The sequence below is a fragment of the Monodelphis domestica genome, chromosome 6 (genome assembly GCF_027887165.1).
Source record: "Monodelphis domestica isolate mMonDom1 chromosome 6, mMonDom1.pri, whole genome shotgun sequence".
Classification (NCBI taxonomy): domain Eukaryota; kingdom Metazoa; phylum Chordata; class Mammalia; order Didelphimorphia; family Didelphidae; genus Monodelphis; species Monodelphis domestica.
Genome location: NC_077232.1, coordinates 33,380,172 through 33,398,415, shown reverse-complemented (window position 1 = coordinate 33,398,415; position 18,244 = coordinate 33,380,172). Strand labels below are relative to the sequence as shown.

The 18,244-nt window shown below is 36.9% G+C and overlaps 1 long non-coding RNA gene across 1 annotated transcript in view; it reads left to right on the top strand.

The window, feature by feature from the left end:
- Positions 1-17,154, top strand: part of LOC103097268 (uncharacterized) — a 63,793-nt gene extending 46,639 nt beyond the window's left edge. The window contains exon 5 of the long non-coding RNA XR_008912747.1: positions 16,830-17,154. This is a non-coding gene — a long non-coding RNA (uncharacterized LOC103097268). The remainder of the gene's footprint in view (positions 1-16,829) is intronic.
- Positions 17,155-18,244: the final 1,090 nt, after the last annotated feature.

Genomic DNA, 18,244 nt, shown 5'->3' with positions numbered 1-18,244 from the left:
TATCCAATAAAATCCTTTCTCTGGGTCCTAACATTTTTTTCATGTAAATGTATATAAAAGAGCAAGACTGGATGGTAGAGTAGACAAAATATCAGGCCTGGAGTCAGGAAGACTCATCTTCCTGAGTTCAAATCTGACCTCACACATTTATTAGCTATGTGACCCTAGACAAGTCACTTAGCTCTGTTTGTTCAGTTTCCTCAACTATAAAATTAACTGAAAAAGGAAACTGTCAAACTACTACACTATCTTTACCAAGAAAACCCCCAAAGAGGTCACCAAGACAGGGCTATAAATGACTGAACAACAAAAGGGCAAAAATGAGATCCAAGAAAGAGAGATGTGAATTGAAATGGTAATAATCAACCTCCAATGGAAATAACTGTCTAATTAAACTCACTACTTTTCTTCCTCTTCTGATGGGATTAAAGTTAGGTCCTACCTAAAGTCTATACCCTTTTCCTCCATTTCCTAAAGAAATTAAGGTATGACTCTGAGGAAGGAGTTCTCTCTGAATTTTTTTTTTTGTCATCTGTGACCACCAGGGAATGAATCCAGGAAGGGAATAGTGAAAGAGTTTTGAGTAGTTTTAGGACATTGATTTTACAGGGAGATTCAAAAAATATTAAGTATTGGTCTCTTAGCCCAAGTTTATGGAATATTACCTCTAACCTTTTGAGTTTTTTTTCAAATTGTGTTATTTTTCAAGTTCCCATAAATGAAACATGAAAATGTCTTGAATTGAAAGAGATGATCAAGGGTATGACGAAACTCTTCTAGTTGAGACAATTTTTTCTTTAATCTAGAAATGCTTGGATTGAGAATGATAAGTGAATTTCAAAAATGTTTCTGGCAGACTTGTACCTAAAATCCATTTCTAGTTGTTGATTGATTAAACTCAATGAAAGCTTGTCAATGTCTGAGGAAGGATTCACACGTAGGTATTTGGGGAATGGAAGTCTTCTTGAATGTTGTCTGATAAAACAAGTCATGCAAAGTAGATTATAATCAATCAAATAATCAGTCGATGAACATTTATTAAGAGTCTACTACATGCCAAGCACTGGGAATACACAGAGGCAAAATACAATCCCCGCTCTCAAGGAGCTCAGAGTATAATGGGTGTACCAACATGCAATCAAATATATACAAAGTAAAATACATATAGGATATATAAATTAAAAATTAATTGAAGGAAGGTACTAGAATTAAGAGGGCTAGAGAAAGGCAAGGTACCAAGTAAGATTCCAAAGGTCAGGAAATAGCATTTTTCCACTTCTGTTTTAATGGATAACAAATCTCAGCAGCCTAGTTGCTGGTGCTGCAAGAATGGAGATGGGTAGATACATACCTGTAGGTAGGACAGCATCCACATCAGGAACACTGCTGATCAACTGTGGAGATTAATTAAAGACTTCCCTTCATAAAGTTCTTTAAAGGGTATCACTTTCCTCCCAGCAGTCCTTTGAGATACCTGTGTTAGTCTGACAAATCAACGCATTATAATTCCTTTCCTGGGGTTTTGGAAATGACTTAAGCTGGAGAGCCAGAGTGACAAAGGGGAGGGAATATGATTAGACAAGTAGATAAGAATCGGTGACTATTGGTATTTCCTATACTCACAGATGCAGTTCTGGCAGGTCCAAAATCAGTATGCTCAATAGCTTTGTGACATTCAAGTATCATATTCTAGATTGCCAGAGTAATGCTGAGTTTAGTCAATAAGCAAATGGGAATGGTTGGCAGCAATCAGGATCACTACCAAAGGAATTAGTAACTCAAGGCTCTCTGAGTCAGAAAGGATATTAAATAATAAGGATGGCTGGAAGGGAAAAAAATAGGCATTCACTTTTCTGACATTTACCTTCCACCTCCTCAGAAAATGTCTGTCTGTCTGTCTGTCTGTCTATGAATGTGGTCTGTCTACAGCTGGGTATGTAAGTCCCTGTCTCAGAGAAAAATTACTCCATTAGTTTCCATAAGTAAATTGGTTCTCTTCAAGGAACCACATTTAATCTGTCTTTTCTGGGAGAGCTCATAAAGTAACATACTAGATAATTTTGTTAATAGAACTACTTAGAAGTCATATGATACAGGGAATGGATGAAGCTGTTGAAGAAAACAGTAGTTTTGAACTCATGTTTAGAACATTGAATCTCAGTAGAAATATTAGCACCTTGGATAGTATGATAACATGGAGGGATCATTGGATTTGGAATCAGAAGACACATCTCTGATGCAAAATATATGTAGAAACTTGCATAAGTAATTCATTTCCAGTGCATCTGTTATATAAGTGGTTTAGGTAGCTGAACACTAAATTCTTTTCCAGCTTTAAAGTGATAATGCAGTGGTATATGTTACATAATAAATCCATTACCTTAGGATTTACAGGAAGAAGAAAAGGTAAGTGGATACACCAGGAGACTCATAAATTAAGCAAATATCTTTCTTTTTGAAAAGGAAGTTAAATGCCAAGTTGGATAGTCTGCTGAAATAGGAGTTCAAAAGATCTGAGTTCAAATCCTTCCTTAAATACTTAATAGTTGTGCAATGACTGAGTTAGCCACATAACCACTTGAATCTCAGTTTACTCATCTGTAAAAAGGAGATAATAATAGACCTACCTATCAAAGAACTGGGAATTAAATTGGATTGCAAGAATTAAATTGGATAATATTGTGAAAATGCTGTGTGAAACTGCATTTTCTATAAGGGTTAGTTGTGATTGGCACTCATTTGAGGCAACTAGTAGAAATTTAGCTTGAAAAGATTAAAATTCATGCCTTTTTTCCCAAAAATGGTATCAGATAGAATTATAAATTTATGTGACCAACTTACTACCAAGGATATACGTTTGAGAATGAGGACGCAATACAAGGGCTATAGAAATCTGAAATGAGACCAATCAATGCAAGGGCAGTGCCAAAGATGGAACAAGCCACAGAAGCTACAATACATGTCAACAACCTGAAACATTGTCAGTTCCTGTATTGGGCAGTGGGTACATGAAAACAAACATGGAAAGTCTTTTTCTTCTAGGAGTTTACATTCTCCTGGGTGAGTAGGAGAGGTGCACAGATGAGGAAAAATGAAATATGAAGAAAGCAAATATTCCCTTCCCTACTTACAAAAAAGGAAGTAATAGGCAGAAATCATCAACCTATCAAATAAAGATTGCCTTTGAAAGTCAATTTGCTAATGCTTAGTCAGAAGTTCTAGTTGACAGTTATTGATTTAAAGTAGAAATGATGGCATACACATCAAGAGAAAATTGTCTTGGTCAATCATAAATGACTTCATCTACAAGAACAAATAATCATGTTCCTCTTTTTTCTGTCTCTGCCTCACTGTCTTTTTGTCTGTTACCTGTCCTCTGTCTGTCCTTGATTCTGTATCTTTCTCTGTCAGTCTCTCTCACACACTCTCTCTCTGTCTCTGCTTCTCTGTGTCTTTCTGTCTCTGTCCTGGACTGTTTATCTTCATCTCTTTCCATCTCTCTCATTCTCTTTCTGTGTCTTTGTCTCATTCTTTGTTTCCATCTTGGTCTGTCTTGTTCTATCTCTGTCTTTCTGTCTCTGTCTGTATCTTTATAGGACTCTTTCTGTAAATCTATCTATTTCTCTCTGTCTCTTTCTCTCTCTGTCTCTCTCTGTGTCTCTGTCTGTCTGTCTGTCTGTCTCTTGCGCACACACACACACACACACACACACACACAATTTCAGAGATTGTACCCTTGTTCCCTTTCTTGTATCATCTATTTCCCACTTTCCTTTGCATACGTATGGAATTCTTGAGAGAGAGAAACAGAGACCCTATGAACCCAGTGTGGTGCCCAAGTGACTCCTAGGCATCTCACAGTTCTCTTGCTGTTAGTCATTAACTCTTTCAGGCCCTCAGGATGCATGGAGAAAATTGTTTCAGCACATTAAGCCAGTGTCCTGGTGCTTCATGCATACCTGAGTTCCAGGGAGCAACTTAGTCACGGGGAGGATTTGGCTGATTAAGTTTCCATTAAATGCTTCCCTGGCTCCATGCTGACCGTTCAGTCATCAAACAGAATGTTGAGGGGAATGGAGCCATTCTGCAGTCCTTCACTGGTAATTAACATCACCAGGTGCTCCCATAAACAACAATAAGAGGAAGAATGGGTAAGAAAGATGAAAGGGGCATATGGCTTATATCAGAGGAGTAAGGGGGAGTGCTGATCTTGAACCAGAAGACTCCTACAGACAATGAAATTCCCAGAAATATAGAATTTTAGAACTGGGAGGGATCTTGAAACAGAGAATATTACATCTATGAGTAACCTTGGCACAGAGAATGACAGGACAGGAAGGGATTTTAAAGCATGATGCCAAATTTCGAAGGGAACTTGGAAACTAGAACACAGATCATGAGAATGTGAAGTGATGTTGGAACATAGTTACTATAAGGTACCTTTAAGTATAGAAAGCAAATCAATTCAATTCCACAAGCATTTGTTATGGTAAAACTGTACTGTGTGTCAGGTATCACACATGTATACATCAATGATTCCTTCCCTGCCCTCAGAGTGCATGCATTTCATCTAAAATAGTCAGAGCTTGAAGGGACTGCAGAAATCATCTACCCCAAACCTCTCATACAATATATTATTAAGAGACAACATATAATTCATGGAAAATAACTCAGACAATAATTAACAGAGGAGGTACTTCAGTCTAGATCTTAGGAGCCCAAGTTCAATGCTCTTGTTACCATATCATGCTGCTTCTTCTACTTGATAATGTTATGCTACATAAGAAAGGACTCATTCTGGAATACAGACCAACTAGAAAAGACACTTCCCTTCAGGGACAGGACTGGTGAATATGGTACAGTTTAAGCATCCAGGCATTTGAGATCAGATTAAGTAATTGATCAGGGTCTCAGGAAGTCTGATAATTCTTGAAGTCTGGCAAGATGGAGCGTTAATAGCAAATGTTTTTTGTTTTTTTTTCCTAATATGAATGCAAGAAGTAGGTAGTAGTTAGGGGTAATCTAAAATAGCTGAATATGTTTCCTAATGTTTCCTAACTATCAAAGAGCGATTAAAATTATTAAGAAATATCTAGAAAAAGACTATCACAAAACATGAAAGGAAATTCAATGCAAGAGCATTTTTATTGCTTTTCCCCCTTAATTTAAATGTTTCTACATTGTTAAATGCAGAGTTTTATGTAATATTTTATTTTTTAGTTTGCACATCTATTTGATTTGCTTTTTAATGGTTATTAAGTTTATAATATTAAGGAAGAGAGTAGCAGTTATGTGTTTGCTTTCCCTGTAGGCTGTTAAGGACCATTTTCTAATCTAAAACTTAAGCGGCATCAAAGAGTAACAGATATCAGAGTTTCCAAGGCATAGTACAATGTAGGGAAAGAATTAAGGGGTAGCTAGGATGCTCAGTGGATAGAGAGCCAGGCCTAAAGGTGGGAGGCCCTGAGTTCAAATCTGGCCTAAGATACTTCCTATCTGTGTTACCCTGAGCAAGTCCTTTGGCCCCAATTGCCCAGCCCTTACCACTTTTCTGTCTTGGAACCTATATATTTAGTATTGTTCCTAAGAAAAAGGGCCAGGATTTTTAAAAACAAAAAGAACTAGATTTGGTGTTAGAAGTTTGAATTGAAATCTTGTCTCTCTAACTGACTAGCTGTGTGATGCTAGCTGAGTCACTGAACCTCTTTGGACCTTACTTTTTCCATATGTAAAATGAAAAGAATGGATTCCATATTGTTGAAAGAGAATTTCTCTCTCCATTAATGTCACTTTATTTTATGTCACTTCTCAGTGACCTGACGGTCAAAGACCACTGAGATGTGCATAAATAAAGACACTCAAAGAAGGTAGGAAGCTGATTCCACAGACACTGCCCCCTTGGGCAACCCAGGCAAATTAAGAAACTATGGTTGGTTCCTGTGATGTGACATGTGAGAGCTAATGGGTGGAGAACAGAACTTATAAGATCAGACCAGGAGCCTGTTCAAGCTTCTTCTGGCTGGAGCTTGGATCCTGAAGGAACTCTTGTCAGCACTAGGCTTCAATCCATCATGGTGCCCAATAGAGTAGTAAGCTAAGTAACTCTCTACCTCTTTCCTATATTCCCCTCTCTTTATTATTACTACTTTGATGTAATAAAATTATTAAAACTACAAGCAGCCTCTTCATTTAATTTTAACAATGTCCTCTGAAAATCCATCTAGAATGAAATCTATGGTCCCATAATGTTTCAAAATAATCGCAATGCAAGGTAATCCTACACACACACACACACACACACACACACACACACACACCAATGTGGAGTATTGCTTATCTGATTGTATCCATGGTTAAATTACCACTATTCAACATTAGGACCCCTTAATCAGGTTTCTTCCTAATCTAAACCATTATCATCCCTAGCTAGGTTTGCCTTGGGTGAAATTAGTTCTACTTAATAAATGAGTGTTAGTTTGGCTCTGCCTTTAGTCTTCTCACAGTACCATTGCAAATATTAAATGAATATAATGAAATGGCTGTGTTTGCTAATGGTTGCTACTAATTTTGCCAATTTTTAAGACATGATCTCCAAATGTCTATACTTTGTTTTTCCTTCTAACTCCTTCTTCCCCTTACTTTTGTTGCCATTCCTCTGCCATATTCATCTTCTCTTTTCATGCCAAGAAGAATGGCAATGATGGTGACAAATTTCCCATTGCCAGCAAACTACTTTCAGCATCCATCATGTTGATAATATCACATACATCCTTAGAGTATTCAGCTGAGCAATGGAGATGACTAATTCCTGTGGTTTCATTATAGGTGGCATTTTGGCTTTATCCACATTGGTGCAATTTTTATAATGCACTATGAATGCCATGACTATGTGATTAAAAATAGATATCAGTCACAGGGGGTGTACTTCAACCTCTGTCACTGTCCAGCTGTCCATCACAGTGCTTTGGACATGAAGAGGTTTCCATAGAAGAGGAAGATGAGCCAATGATTCCAAAAACATTTTTTTCATTATTAAAGACATTTTAACTCTAACAACCAAACAACAAGTCCTTTAATTTTTCCCCCAGATTACATGTTGGTACAATTTTCAATCATTGTTTTCTAGCATGTTTTGATTCATGATCTCTTCCTCTTTCTAATCTCTCCTCCTTTCCAAGACATCAGATGATATGATATAGGTTGTATATGTGTTATTACACAAAATATATGTCTATGTTCATCCTGTTGTGAAAGAAGTCCCATATTGCTTACACTAAAGAAAAACATGTGGAAGAAATAAAGCAAAGAATGGCATGTTTCAATTTGCATTCAGACGCCACCAGTTCCTACTATAGCGATGAATAGCCTTTTTTGTCATGAGTCCTGTGGAACTGTCCTGGATCCTAGCATTGCTAACAAGCACTATAAAAGTATTTACTATATACCAGGCTCTGATCTAGGTTATAAGAATACAATGAAGAATGGTTAAAAGATCCTTTCCCTAAGTGTTTTTATGGTACAATGGCATAGAAATCATGGATATATGTATATATACATATATGTATGCATATACATATATATGTATGTGTGCATGTATGTAGGTTATATGGAGTGATCATTGGTGGGAGGAGTTGCAAAATGCTTTTCAGAGATTCTCATCTGCCTTTGATATTTATCACTCAACTCTCACCTATGCTCCAAAGAGTTGTAATATGCCCAGTGGTCACACCCTAGTAAAACTGTCTCCACAGATGAGCTAAAATAGATTTAGGGTCACCTACAGTCCTCAAAATTATAGTCAGTGAGCTAGGAGGATGTCTACCCCAAACACGTGAAGACTTCTCCTTGCTGAATGGCTGGATGAGAACAATTAGCTGCAATGGCCATGAATGCAGCTGAAGTAGGTGCTGTGGAGTGCTTAGAGCTTGGTCAGACATTAAAAACACCATGGTCATCCACTGCATTCTGGCCATCACTAGTCATCCTGACTTTTGCATTGCACTGGAATTCAATGATTCTGGAAGAGAGAGTAAAGCTGATGACTTTTTGCACTGCCTCATTTAATCCCAAGCCACATACAAGTCAAGACATTACATTTGTCATGTCATTGATCCTCTTCAAAACAAATGAAAAACAACATATAGACAGATATAGGGGAAGACATGAAATTCACCTAAACAACCTAGGGCAATGATAAGGTAAGAGTAGGAAGGAGGGGAAATATGAAGGAATAGGAGAGATGCATTGATCCTGCATTTAGCACAGAATCTTCCACTATTTTAATCACTACAGTTTATACCCTCAACTATTTTAAATCTCTGGGCAATTATCTTTAATTACATCTTGTATTACGATGTTGAGTTTGCTGTTTATTTCTGACTTTTCTGGACTTAAATTGTTAGTAGTGATTAAAATAGTGGAAGACTTAAATTGTTGTAGATAAAAGAGTGGGTGAGTAAATTTGACCACAGAAAATATGTTTTCACTACAGTGTCTTGTTTTTAAATCAATATATAAGGTGGTCACCAGGGAATTATTCCCAATTATTCAAATATACCCACTCAACTGGGTTTTATAGAGATTTTAATGAGAATTAAAGAAAGAGAGAAAGAGAGAGAGAGAGAGAGAGAGAGAGAGAGAGAGAGAGAGAGAGAGAGAGAGAGAGAGAGAGAGAGAGAGAGAGGTATAAAATGAGAAAAGAATAGGCTGGCCCAGGCAGCCCTGGCCAACCCAGGCCTAAGCCCTAAAAGAAAGATCAGTCAGTCCTTATATATTAGTCACTCACCACAAGATCTGTCCAAGCAAGGATTCTAGTGACACCAGGCCAGCATCATCTGAGCTGCTTTCACCAGCTCAATCCTCCATTTGAATGTTTCAGAATGAGTCCCTTGAGCTCCTATCTGAGCTCCTATTTAAAGGGCAATTTCTCCTATGCCACCTCCCCTAAGTCCTTACATCTACCAATCACAGTAGATGTTTTCCAAAGGACAGCCCATTCTGAATTCACACCTGAGTAGACTAATCCTTTTAGTAATCCACACCTGAGTAGGCTAGAATCTCTGAGTAAGTTTTTTTCCTCTTTGTTCCCTGTAAGTTCACAAGTTGCCTGACCTTTAGAGGTACTTAGCACCCCTTTGTATTAATTCTAAAAATAGGCATGGCTTAAGTATGGGTGTAAGTATTTTTCATTGTTCAGCAAGGAGTTTTCTCTCCTAAAACAGGCTTAAGTATGGGTGGAGTAGAGGTCTTCACATTTTTTATCTAAGTAGAGTTCTCACATTGTAGATCTAAGTAGTGTCACTGCTTAAAATGGGGAATAGTCCCAATAGGGAATTGTCCCAATGGAGAATTCCCCAATGGGGAATTTTTTAACATTCACAAGTCTGAGAAATTTCAAGATTCACAGTCTTTTTTTTATTATTGATGGATTAATTACTTGAGATAGCATTCAATGGTTAAAAGGAGCAGGTGATAGTGACTAAAAAAAAATGACTCATCCTGTCACTAGAAAGAAATGGCCATACCACATCTTCCTTCAGGGAGAGGAAAGAGAATGATCATTTATTAATAATCATTCATGTGGCAGACCCTGTGCTACACACTTTCCAAAAATTGTGTCATTTGATTCTTACAACATATGATACATTATGTTATCCCCATTTTATAGTGGAGAAAATGGAGGCAAACAAAGATTAAATGACTTACCCAAGTCCATCTACCTAGTGTCTGAGGGTAAAATTAAACTCAGAGCTTCCTGACTCTAAACTCAATATTGAGACGTAATTGTATCTAAGCAGAAAGTTGTCACAGGGATTTAGTTTAAATAATTTTAGAGCCTTATTAGGAGGAAGGACTTGAAGAGTAAAACTGAGACCTGATGAAATAGTCTCACTCTTCCATGCTTGGTGTGGGAATACTTCCATAAGGGTATTTCTTACAGACTATGACAAAGGCTATGTCTACAGTATGATTCCTAATGTCTTAGCCAATGAAAATAATCATGGATTTCAGAGTTAGAAGGAACCATAATAGACATCGAGTACATTCTAAAACATGTTCAAAAAGGCACTCCTTGAAAACCTTGAATGATAGAGAGACTACCACCTTTAAAGCCAACGTATTTCATTTTAGAGCACTTTTAATTATTGGGAAGTTTTTTTTTCTTTCCACAAAGTCTATAATTCCATAGCAAGCAGGATCCCAAATCCTTCTTTCACATAATGTCCCTTTGGATACTTGAACTCAGTCATTATGACCTCCCTCCCAAAAGTCTTCATTGCTTATTATTTAACTGCCACCACCACCCCTGTCCGGGTCTTTCAGGCTATTGTTATGTGGCATGAGCTCAATGCTCTTTCCCACTCCAATTGCCCTTCTCCAGTTCAGCAAAAAAACTTTTTACACTGTGGTGCCCAGAAAGGAAAACAGTATCCGCAGCATGGGTTGACTAGGACAAAGAAGGATGTGACTTTCTCCTTACTCGCAGATGTTGCCCCTCTATTAACAACCCTTAAGATTCCAAAAGCTTTGTTAATGTCCATTTGATACTTTTATTGAATTTGCCTCTCTTCAGAACTGCTGGATTTTCTCCAAACTGCTATGTGTGAATCCACTTTTTTTATTCTTTGGAAGTTGGTGGACCATAGCCTTACCCTAAAGAAATGAAATCATGGTAGGCGAGTGGGAGGGGAAGCAGTGTTTCATTGATCAGGATAGTGATTTTCTTTTCTAATCCCTTCATCCCCTAAGGGATGTATATTCTAGCTGTGCTGAGAAAATGAGTGACATGATTCCCATTAGTGTTACCAGGGGCTTCACAATTGAATATTTACTACACAATGCTGAGAGCTCCAAGGATGAATGGATGAGTAGTAGGTAAGAGAGAAACATTAGATACAGTATTTAATAAATTGTATCTGAAGTTTAAATAGAAAGAGAGGAAAGTAAATTTAACTACCAAGTGAAATTGCTGCTGCTCTGACAGCTGAGGACACAATAAAAATAATTGCAATTCTTGACATTCTAGATGTATTAGCCAGTCAAGACTTACTCCCTAATGAGAGGCTCTGATTTTTCTGCTGAGTCACAAAATCCTAGACATGAAAGTTGCTTTAGTAGTCTTCTAACCCAATCTACAATCTCTTTAAGAATATCTCCTGAGTGCAATGTTCCAGACTGTGCCTGGAAGCATCATGACCCTAGATGAGTGCTGTGGGCTTAGGTTGTATGTAAATCCCGCCTCTTACACTTATTTTAAGTGTCACCTTGAGCATAGAACTTCAGTTATCTGAGTTAAAAGTCTTCATCTGTAAAATAACAGTAATAATGTCACGGCTTAGCACAGTGCTTGGCACATGGTAGGCACTTAACAAATGGTTATCGATTGATAGGTTAGAGTTCCTCCCTCTTATGGGCATTAGTGACATACTGTATGTAAAATATTTTTAAAACCTCACTCTATTAATATTATCTAAAATCATCAACTCTTGCCTCATAATTCCATTCTCATATATGTACATATAGATGAAGGCACTTCATTGAAGTGAATCGAAAGCTAATTTTAGATTGAGGAAGACTTGTATCTGAATCCTGCCTCTGGTTAATACTAGATGTATGAATTTGGGCAAGTCACATAACTGTTGGTGAATCTCTAAGACTGAGATATAGTCAAGTGCCTAAGCTATCTGGATGGACTGATTTTCCACACTTGGAATTACTTGTAGATTTTAAAATCAAAGATTTGAACAAAAATAACTAAATAATTCTTATAAAATTCATTCTTATACTGAGGTAAAATCTATTGCCCTGAAATGTCCATTACTTCTAGTTTTCCCATTAGCAGCCACAGAGAATAATCTTGTTCTCTTTCCCATATAGCAACTTTTCAGGGATTTGAAGCACATAATCAAATTAGCATTGGCTGATTGGTGAAATGGTTATGTCATACTTTGGAATATTTTTGTATAGGGAGCTGGAAGGAATTGGGGTTATTTCATACCTGGAAATCTTGTTGAAAAGGGAGCTGAAAGAAAATGGAATGATAAAGTCAGAGAGAAAAGGGGAAGAGAATCTCAGAATCTAATAAATTCACATTCAGAGAATGATGACATGAAATAGAGTCATGAAATCAAAGAAACAAGAAAGGGAGGTTCTCATACTAGATTCAAGCAGGGTTTCTAATGAGGGGCAAAATAAAGTAATGAGTCCATTATCAGAACAGCTGGAAGTAAAACAGGGGTTACTCCCTTTTTGATCTTGGACAAATCATTACTCCTTCTTGGAAGTCCAGTTTCATCATCTGTCAAATATGGAAGTTAAATTGGATGATTAATGACGATGATCATAATAATGATAGCTATCATTTAAATAGTGGTTTACAAAGTATCCTATATTCATTATCTAATATTATCCTCACAACCTCCCTGGGTTTGGGTCTATTTTTTTTTTCAATTTGCTGAGCTTTAGAGGAATTATATGATTTGCTCAGGGTCACAAAATTAGGAAGTATCTGAGCTAGGATTTGAACTCAGCTCTTATATGACTATATATCAACCACTCTATCCACTATGCCAACCTGATTAAAATCCCCAAATATAGACCTCACTCAGGCCATTTTTACGAGTGACTGGCAATCCTGAGCCACATAGACATATGAACCTGGATTAGGTTAAAATCAATTTGACCCCAAGAATGCCTTTAAAAAATGAACTTCAGGCTTATGAACTCTAATTTGACCCCTGCTGCATAACTTTTGACAAGGTATTTAATACCTCTATGCCTTGAGAATTGACATAGTGCAATAAGAAGAACCTGGCATTCCAGTCAAGAGATATAAGTTCAAGTCCTGAACTTATTTATTAGGTACTTTATCTTAAATCTCTGGCTCAGTTTCCTTATGTGAAAAAATGCTGAGGAAAAGTGGAGGTTTAAATCAAGTGATGTCTAACATCTCTTCAAACTCTACAGTGCTAAAAATCCATCTCTCCTAAAAGCTCTGGTGGATAGAGTGTGGGGCTTGAAGTTAAGAGTTGTTTATTGTTTAGTCATTTTTCACTTGTGTCTGATTTTTCATGACCCTATTTGGGGTTTTCTTGGCAAAGGTACTTGAGTGATTTTTCCACTTTGTTCTCCAGCTCATTTTACAGATGAGGAAACTAAGGCAAACAGGGGTAAGTGATTTGCCAAGATCACACAACAATAATTCCAAGTACTAAGGAAATGATGTCTCTCAAACGCAACATTTTTCTCTATTTCAAATATGAGACATTGAAACCTTCATCCAAGTGCTTCCAAATCAAGAACAAGGACCTTGCTTCTCAACAAAATGAAACATTTTTGTCATGGTTACTAAGATCTCAAAAGTGAGACAATATTCAATTCTGGACATTGGTGTCTTCTTTGCTTTAAAACAACTTTTGTTCATATATCTGTGTCAAAACCCTGCTGTAACTGAGAGCTCAAGACAACCACAGAAAAGGGACCAACAAGCTGAATTAATGAGGAGTTTCAGGCTTTACAAAGAGCCATTTTCTCACCACATGGAGAACAAGAGAGCTTTCTCCTATTGGAGTTTTGATGTGGAATGGAAGTATATTGGGTTGTCTGTAGAACCTGTACAAGTTACTCTTTATGCTTCTAGTATGTCTGCTAAACACATCTTTAGGAGGAAATGTTGAATCAGTTGGAAAGTTGATTCAAAAAGGATAAATCAGCATCAGGCTAGACTCTTCGACCATTTTCTCTTCAGATGTATTTGTAATTAAATTATTTTGCTCATGATAAACTGTGAGAGATAGTACTGTGAGAAGAGGGGCTTTGGGGACTTCTCTCCCTTGAGCCTAAGTGGCCCTGAGAAGAATCTTTGTCTCTTGGCCTCTGCTATCATCTCTGCAATTCTAGGCAAAGGAGGTGGAAGCTCCAATGTCATGAGTTTTGAAAGATCGAAGGAGTATGTTGCCATTCCAACATTCAAGAACCCAGATCTGTGGCCAGCTAGCAAGGATCAAAGAAAGACCTTAAGAAGTAATCTTCAGGACCTCGCCAGGTAGCAGGTGAGATAGGGGATCATTCAGAACTTGGTAGGACCAATGTTTTGTAGCAACCAAGTTAAGTCTGATCCCACTCTCCCCAGAGACCAAGCAGGATGGAAAGAGTATGTCCCTGAAATATCAAGGAGAAGTGTTTTTACTATTACTTGTGTTTATATTTCTTTTTTTTAATTTTATTTTCAAGAAAAACAAAAATTATTACAAATGTGTAGTCAATCAAAACAAATTTCCAAATTTAGCCATTACATATAGATAAAGATATAGGCATATGAACAGATATTGAAGGACGCAGGTGTGTCTATATGTGTATATGCTTATACATACATGCATCTATGTATGTATATGAACCACCCCAGTATGTGTATGTATACATATGTATAGGCATATATATCATGTGTATATACACAGACAAACATACACAGAGTCCATCAATTTCAATATGGAGGTTGGTCATACTGTGTTATAACTTTGACATAAATATCTCTTTGTAAAATTCGATTGATACTAATTGCTCAATGAGACTTTGTAGTGAGCCAAATAGTATTTATTAGGTGTCTGCTGTGTTCCAAGCTCTATGCTATTAATAAAAATAATCAACTGGGTGCACTTCACTTTAAGTTCATTGAAATAAAGAATCCCAGACCTTTCACAGAGATATATGTATACGCTGATTCTACAAGGCAATGGCTTTTATTTTTCACTCAATAAGACAGAAACAGTTGGTGACATAGGAGAGAGTATGGTAGACTTGGAATCAGGGAGATCTGAGATGGTGTGCTTTCCCAGACCTTTTTTAGATGTTTGATCTTGAGTTAAACATTAGCCTCAGTTTTCATTTTTATGGGAGAAATTAAAATGCACATATTTCATGGGGTATTTGTGAGGATCAAATGATCTGAGATGTGTAAAGCAGCTTTAAAACCTTAGAACAGTATATAAATGATAGATATTATGTTGAAATTTTGTACTTTCGGTTAACACAGTCTGCTTTTGAATACACATATAAAGAAAAGCTGGATATAGTATTGGTATCATGATATGAAAATGGCCAGGAAGGAGAATGGAATCAAAATAAAGCAAAAAACACCTATTAGAGTTCAGATGTCCAAGAGCAGTGTTTCTCCACCAGACAGGTGAAATAGAGATAAGAAGCTGTGCAGACAACTTGGCGTGGAGAGTCTCAAGAAATTCATAGAGTCCTGCAAAGATAGGGCAAAAGATTCTAATTTTTATGGTTGTCTTTCCCTCTCCTAACAAACCAAATTTATCTCCCCAAATTTATACCATTAACTATAACCCAGAGATATTTCAAAGGAAAATATATTACAACCCAGAAGTGACTTCATCATTTATTAGGCATTTACTATGTGTAGAATACTCTGGACATATAAAGGTGAACAGTAAAGGGAAGTAGGATGGGATAATCCCTTTCTTCAAGGAATCTACTGGTAGATGCAACAGATAAACAAAAATAAACATAAGTTAATTAAGGAGGGAAAGATCACTAGCAGCTAGGAGAATCAGAAGCAATGTGAGGCTGTCAAAAGAAAATTGCATCAAGAATAAGGAGGACCTGCACTAAAATTCTGCCTCTGTTGCTCTATGAGTGACTTTGGGTAAGTTACTATACCTCTATGGATTTTGGCCATCTAAACTGCAAATAGAGGAGAGAGGGGCTTGAAATCCATTACTCCTGGGGTTCCATCTAGCTCAAAATGCTGCAAAGACTTCCCATAAAAGTTGGCCAGATAATGAAGCATTGAAAGAAACCAACTATTCCAAGAATCAGAGGCAAAGGAGAGAGTACATTTTAGGCATGGAGGATAGCCGCTGCAATGACCAAGAGGCAACAGATGGAGCATTTATTTTTGTTGAATTGCAGACAGCCCATTTTGGCAAGGATAGAGAGAGCATAAAGAAGAGTGACATCAGGTTGAAAGGGCAAGTAGTCTGGAGTCAGGCTATGAAGAACTTTCAATTTGGGGGTAAGGAATTCATGATGTCTTAGGCAAAACTACCATAGTAAGTGTATGTGTGTGCAACACTGTGTAAATATACATATAAACACAGAAGCCCACATGGCCCAGGGAAAGAAAAGAGATTGGGATTTTCACCCTGAGGATAAAGGTTCATTTCAAACCACTCAGGTCCCTGAGACTGATCAGGAAGTGATTCAAAATCATCATTTTATAAAATTTATGACTGATGACAGATAGCAAAATCTGTTTCCAGACATCAAGTTCAAGGTTTCTCCTCCCCTCAGGATTTCCTAGCTGATACAATTATTCTGTCTATCAGGGCCCTCTTTAGTTGTTAGCTGTACCAGATTTGGCACATTTCTCTAAAGAACACTGATAACTTATGATAGTCCCTTTGGAGTAACCTAGATCCAACACTTAAACATCTACCACAATTTATTTCAGAAGACACCAGAGTTCCTTCAAATAGAGATCCATTCCTGGTCTCAGAGGTTTTGTATATCCTAATCGACTTACCTATAATGTACTTCATTACTCTGCCTCTTAAGACTTCTAATTTTTTTCAAGACTTTAAGAAAATACCATCTCCTTCAGGGAACCTAACCCAATTCTCCCTCCTCTCCCATGAGCAATATAGTTTTACTTGTTTATACTTTATTGATATTTAATGTTTTATATCACCATTTTCTCTATATAGCATTTCCCTCCCCTTACCAAATAAGCAAATTCCCTATAACAAATATTTCAAAAGAAAGAAAAAATTAGTAAAACCAATTAACATCTTAATCATATCTGATTCTAGGGCTTTGCTCACCCAGCATGTCAAGACTGCTTTGGCGGAACAGGCGGAAGAAACCAACAAGAAGGTTCAACGGCTGAGATGGCGACGCAGCAAAGCACAGTGGAGTGCTTAGGGTGTGTTGGAGCACAAAAGACAACAGGGCCATTGAATGCAGCTGAGGAAGTCTCCGGGTGTAACGACTTTTCGTGCCAATGGACCCAGGCTTCCAATGCCGAGAGAGTGGGACTGTCTCTGTGCATCGACTTTTCCACTTAAATCTTCATGCACAAGTGTCTTTGTGCACAAAAACGCACAAAGACAATCATCATCCTCGGTTCGAGAGACAACCAACATATCTGATTATATATATATATATATATATATATATATATATATATATATATATATATATATATATATGATGCACCATTAATCTCCTTTTTCTGCAAAGAAAATGAAGGTGTTTGTTTTTTTCAGGTTTCTTCCATATTCATACTTGGTCATTAAGTAGTACTAAGTTTCTTTCTCCTTACTAGCAGAAATATATACTTTTATGTATAATATTTGTAGCAGTTAGTGTATATGTTATTTTCATCATTCTGTTCTTTCCACTCTTCAATTAATCCATACAGATCTTCCCAAGGTACTTGGAATATCTCATATCTTTCATACATTATAGTGAAGTTATATTAAACAATCCCATTACATCCAAGTACCACAATCTGACAATTTGTCTAGTGATTGTTTAATGAATGGGTATCTGTTTTCTTTCCTATCTTAATCTACCACAGAAATTATTGCTATTAATATTTTCAAATATATGTGATCTTTCTTTGAGTGCCATGGAATCCATAATTAGCACTGAGATCACTGGGTCAACGACTATGGATTCATGAAATTGCCTTGTAATTATTGTGTATCCATTTTGCAACTGCTTTTATGATTATCGGTTGTCTTCTGGTTAGAATATAACTGACTTAACAGTTGGGGCTATTTCATGTTTGTTCTGATATCCCTAATAACTTATACTACGTACACAGTTAGTGCTAAATAAATGTATACTGGTCAGCTGATAGTTTTTTATCCCTGATTGGTTGGGTTCATTCATGGAATTTTAGTCAAGTGGCAATTCTATCCATTTTAAGGGTACAAACATATTGGGAGGAAAGGAGGAAGTCCATATTCTTTCCCTAATAGTCTTCAATTCAGCTGAATTCAACATAATCGTTGACTATAAGAAAGGCATTGTGATAGGTGCTAAGATAAAAGATAAAGAAATTTTAAAAAGTAAAAATTCTACATTCTCATAGTTTACATAGTCTTTGAAAGGAAAATATCTACACATTAATTAATAAGATCAAGATATATGCCAAATAAATATTGTTATCCCAGTAGAATAGGATTCTAGCAACTGTAGGGATAGGTCTGGCACTTTG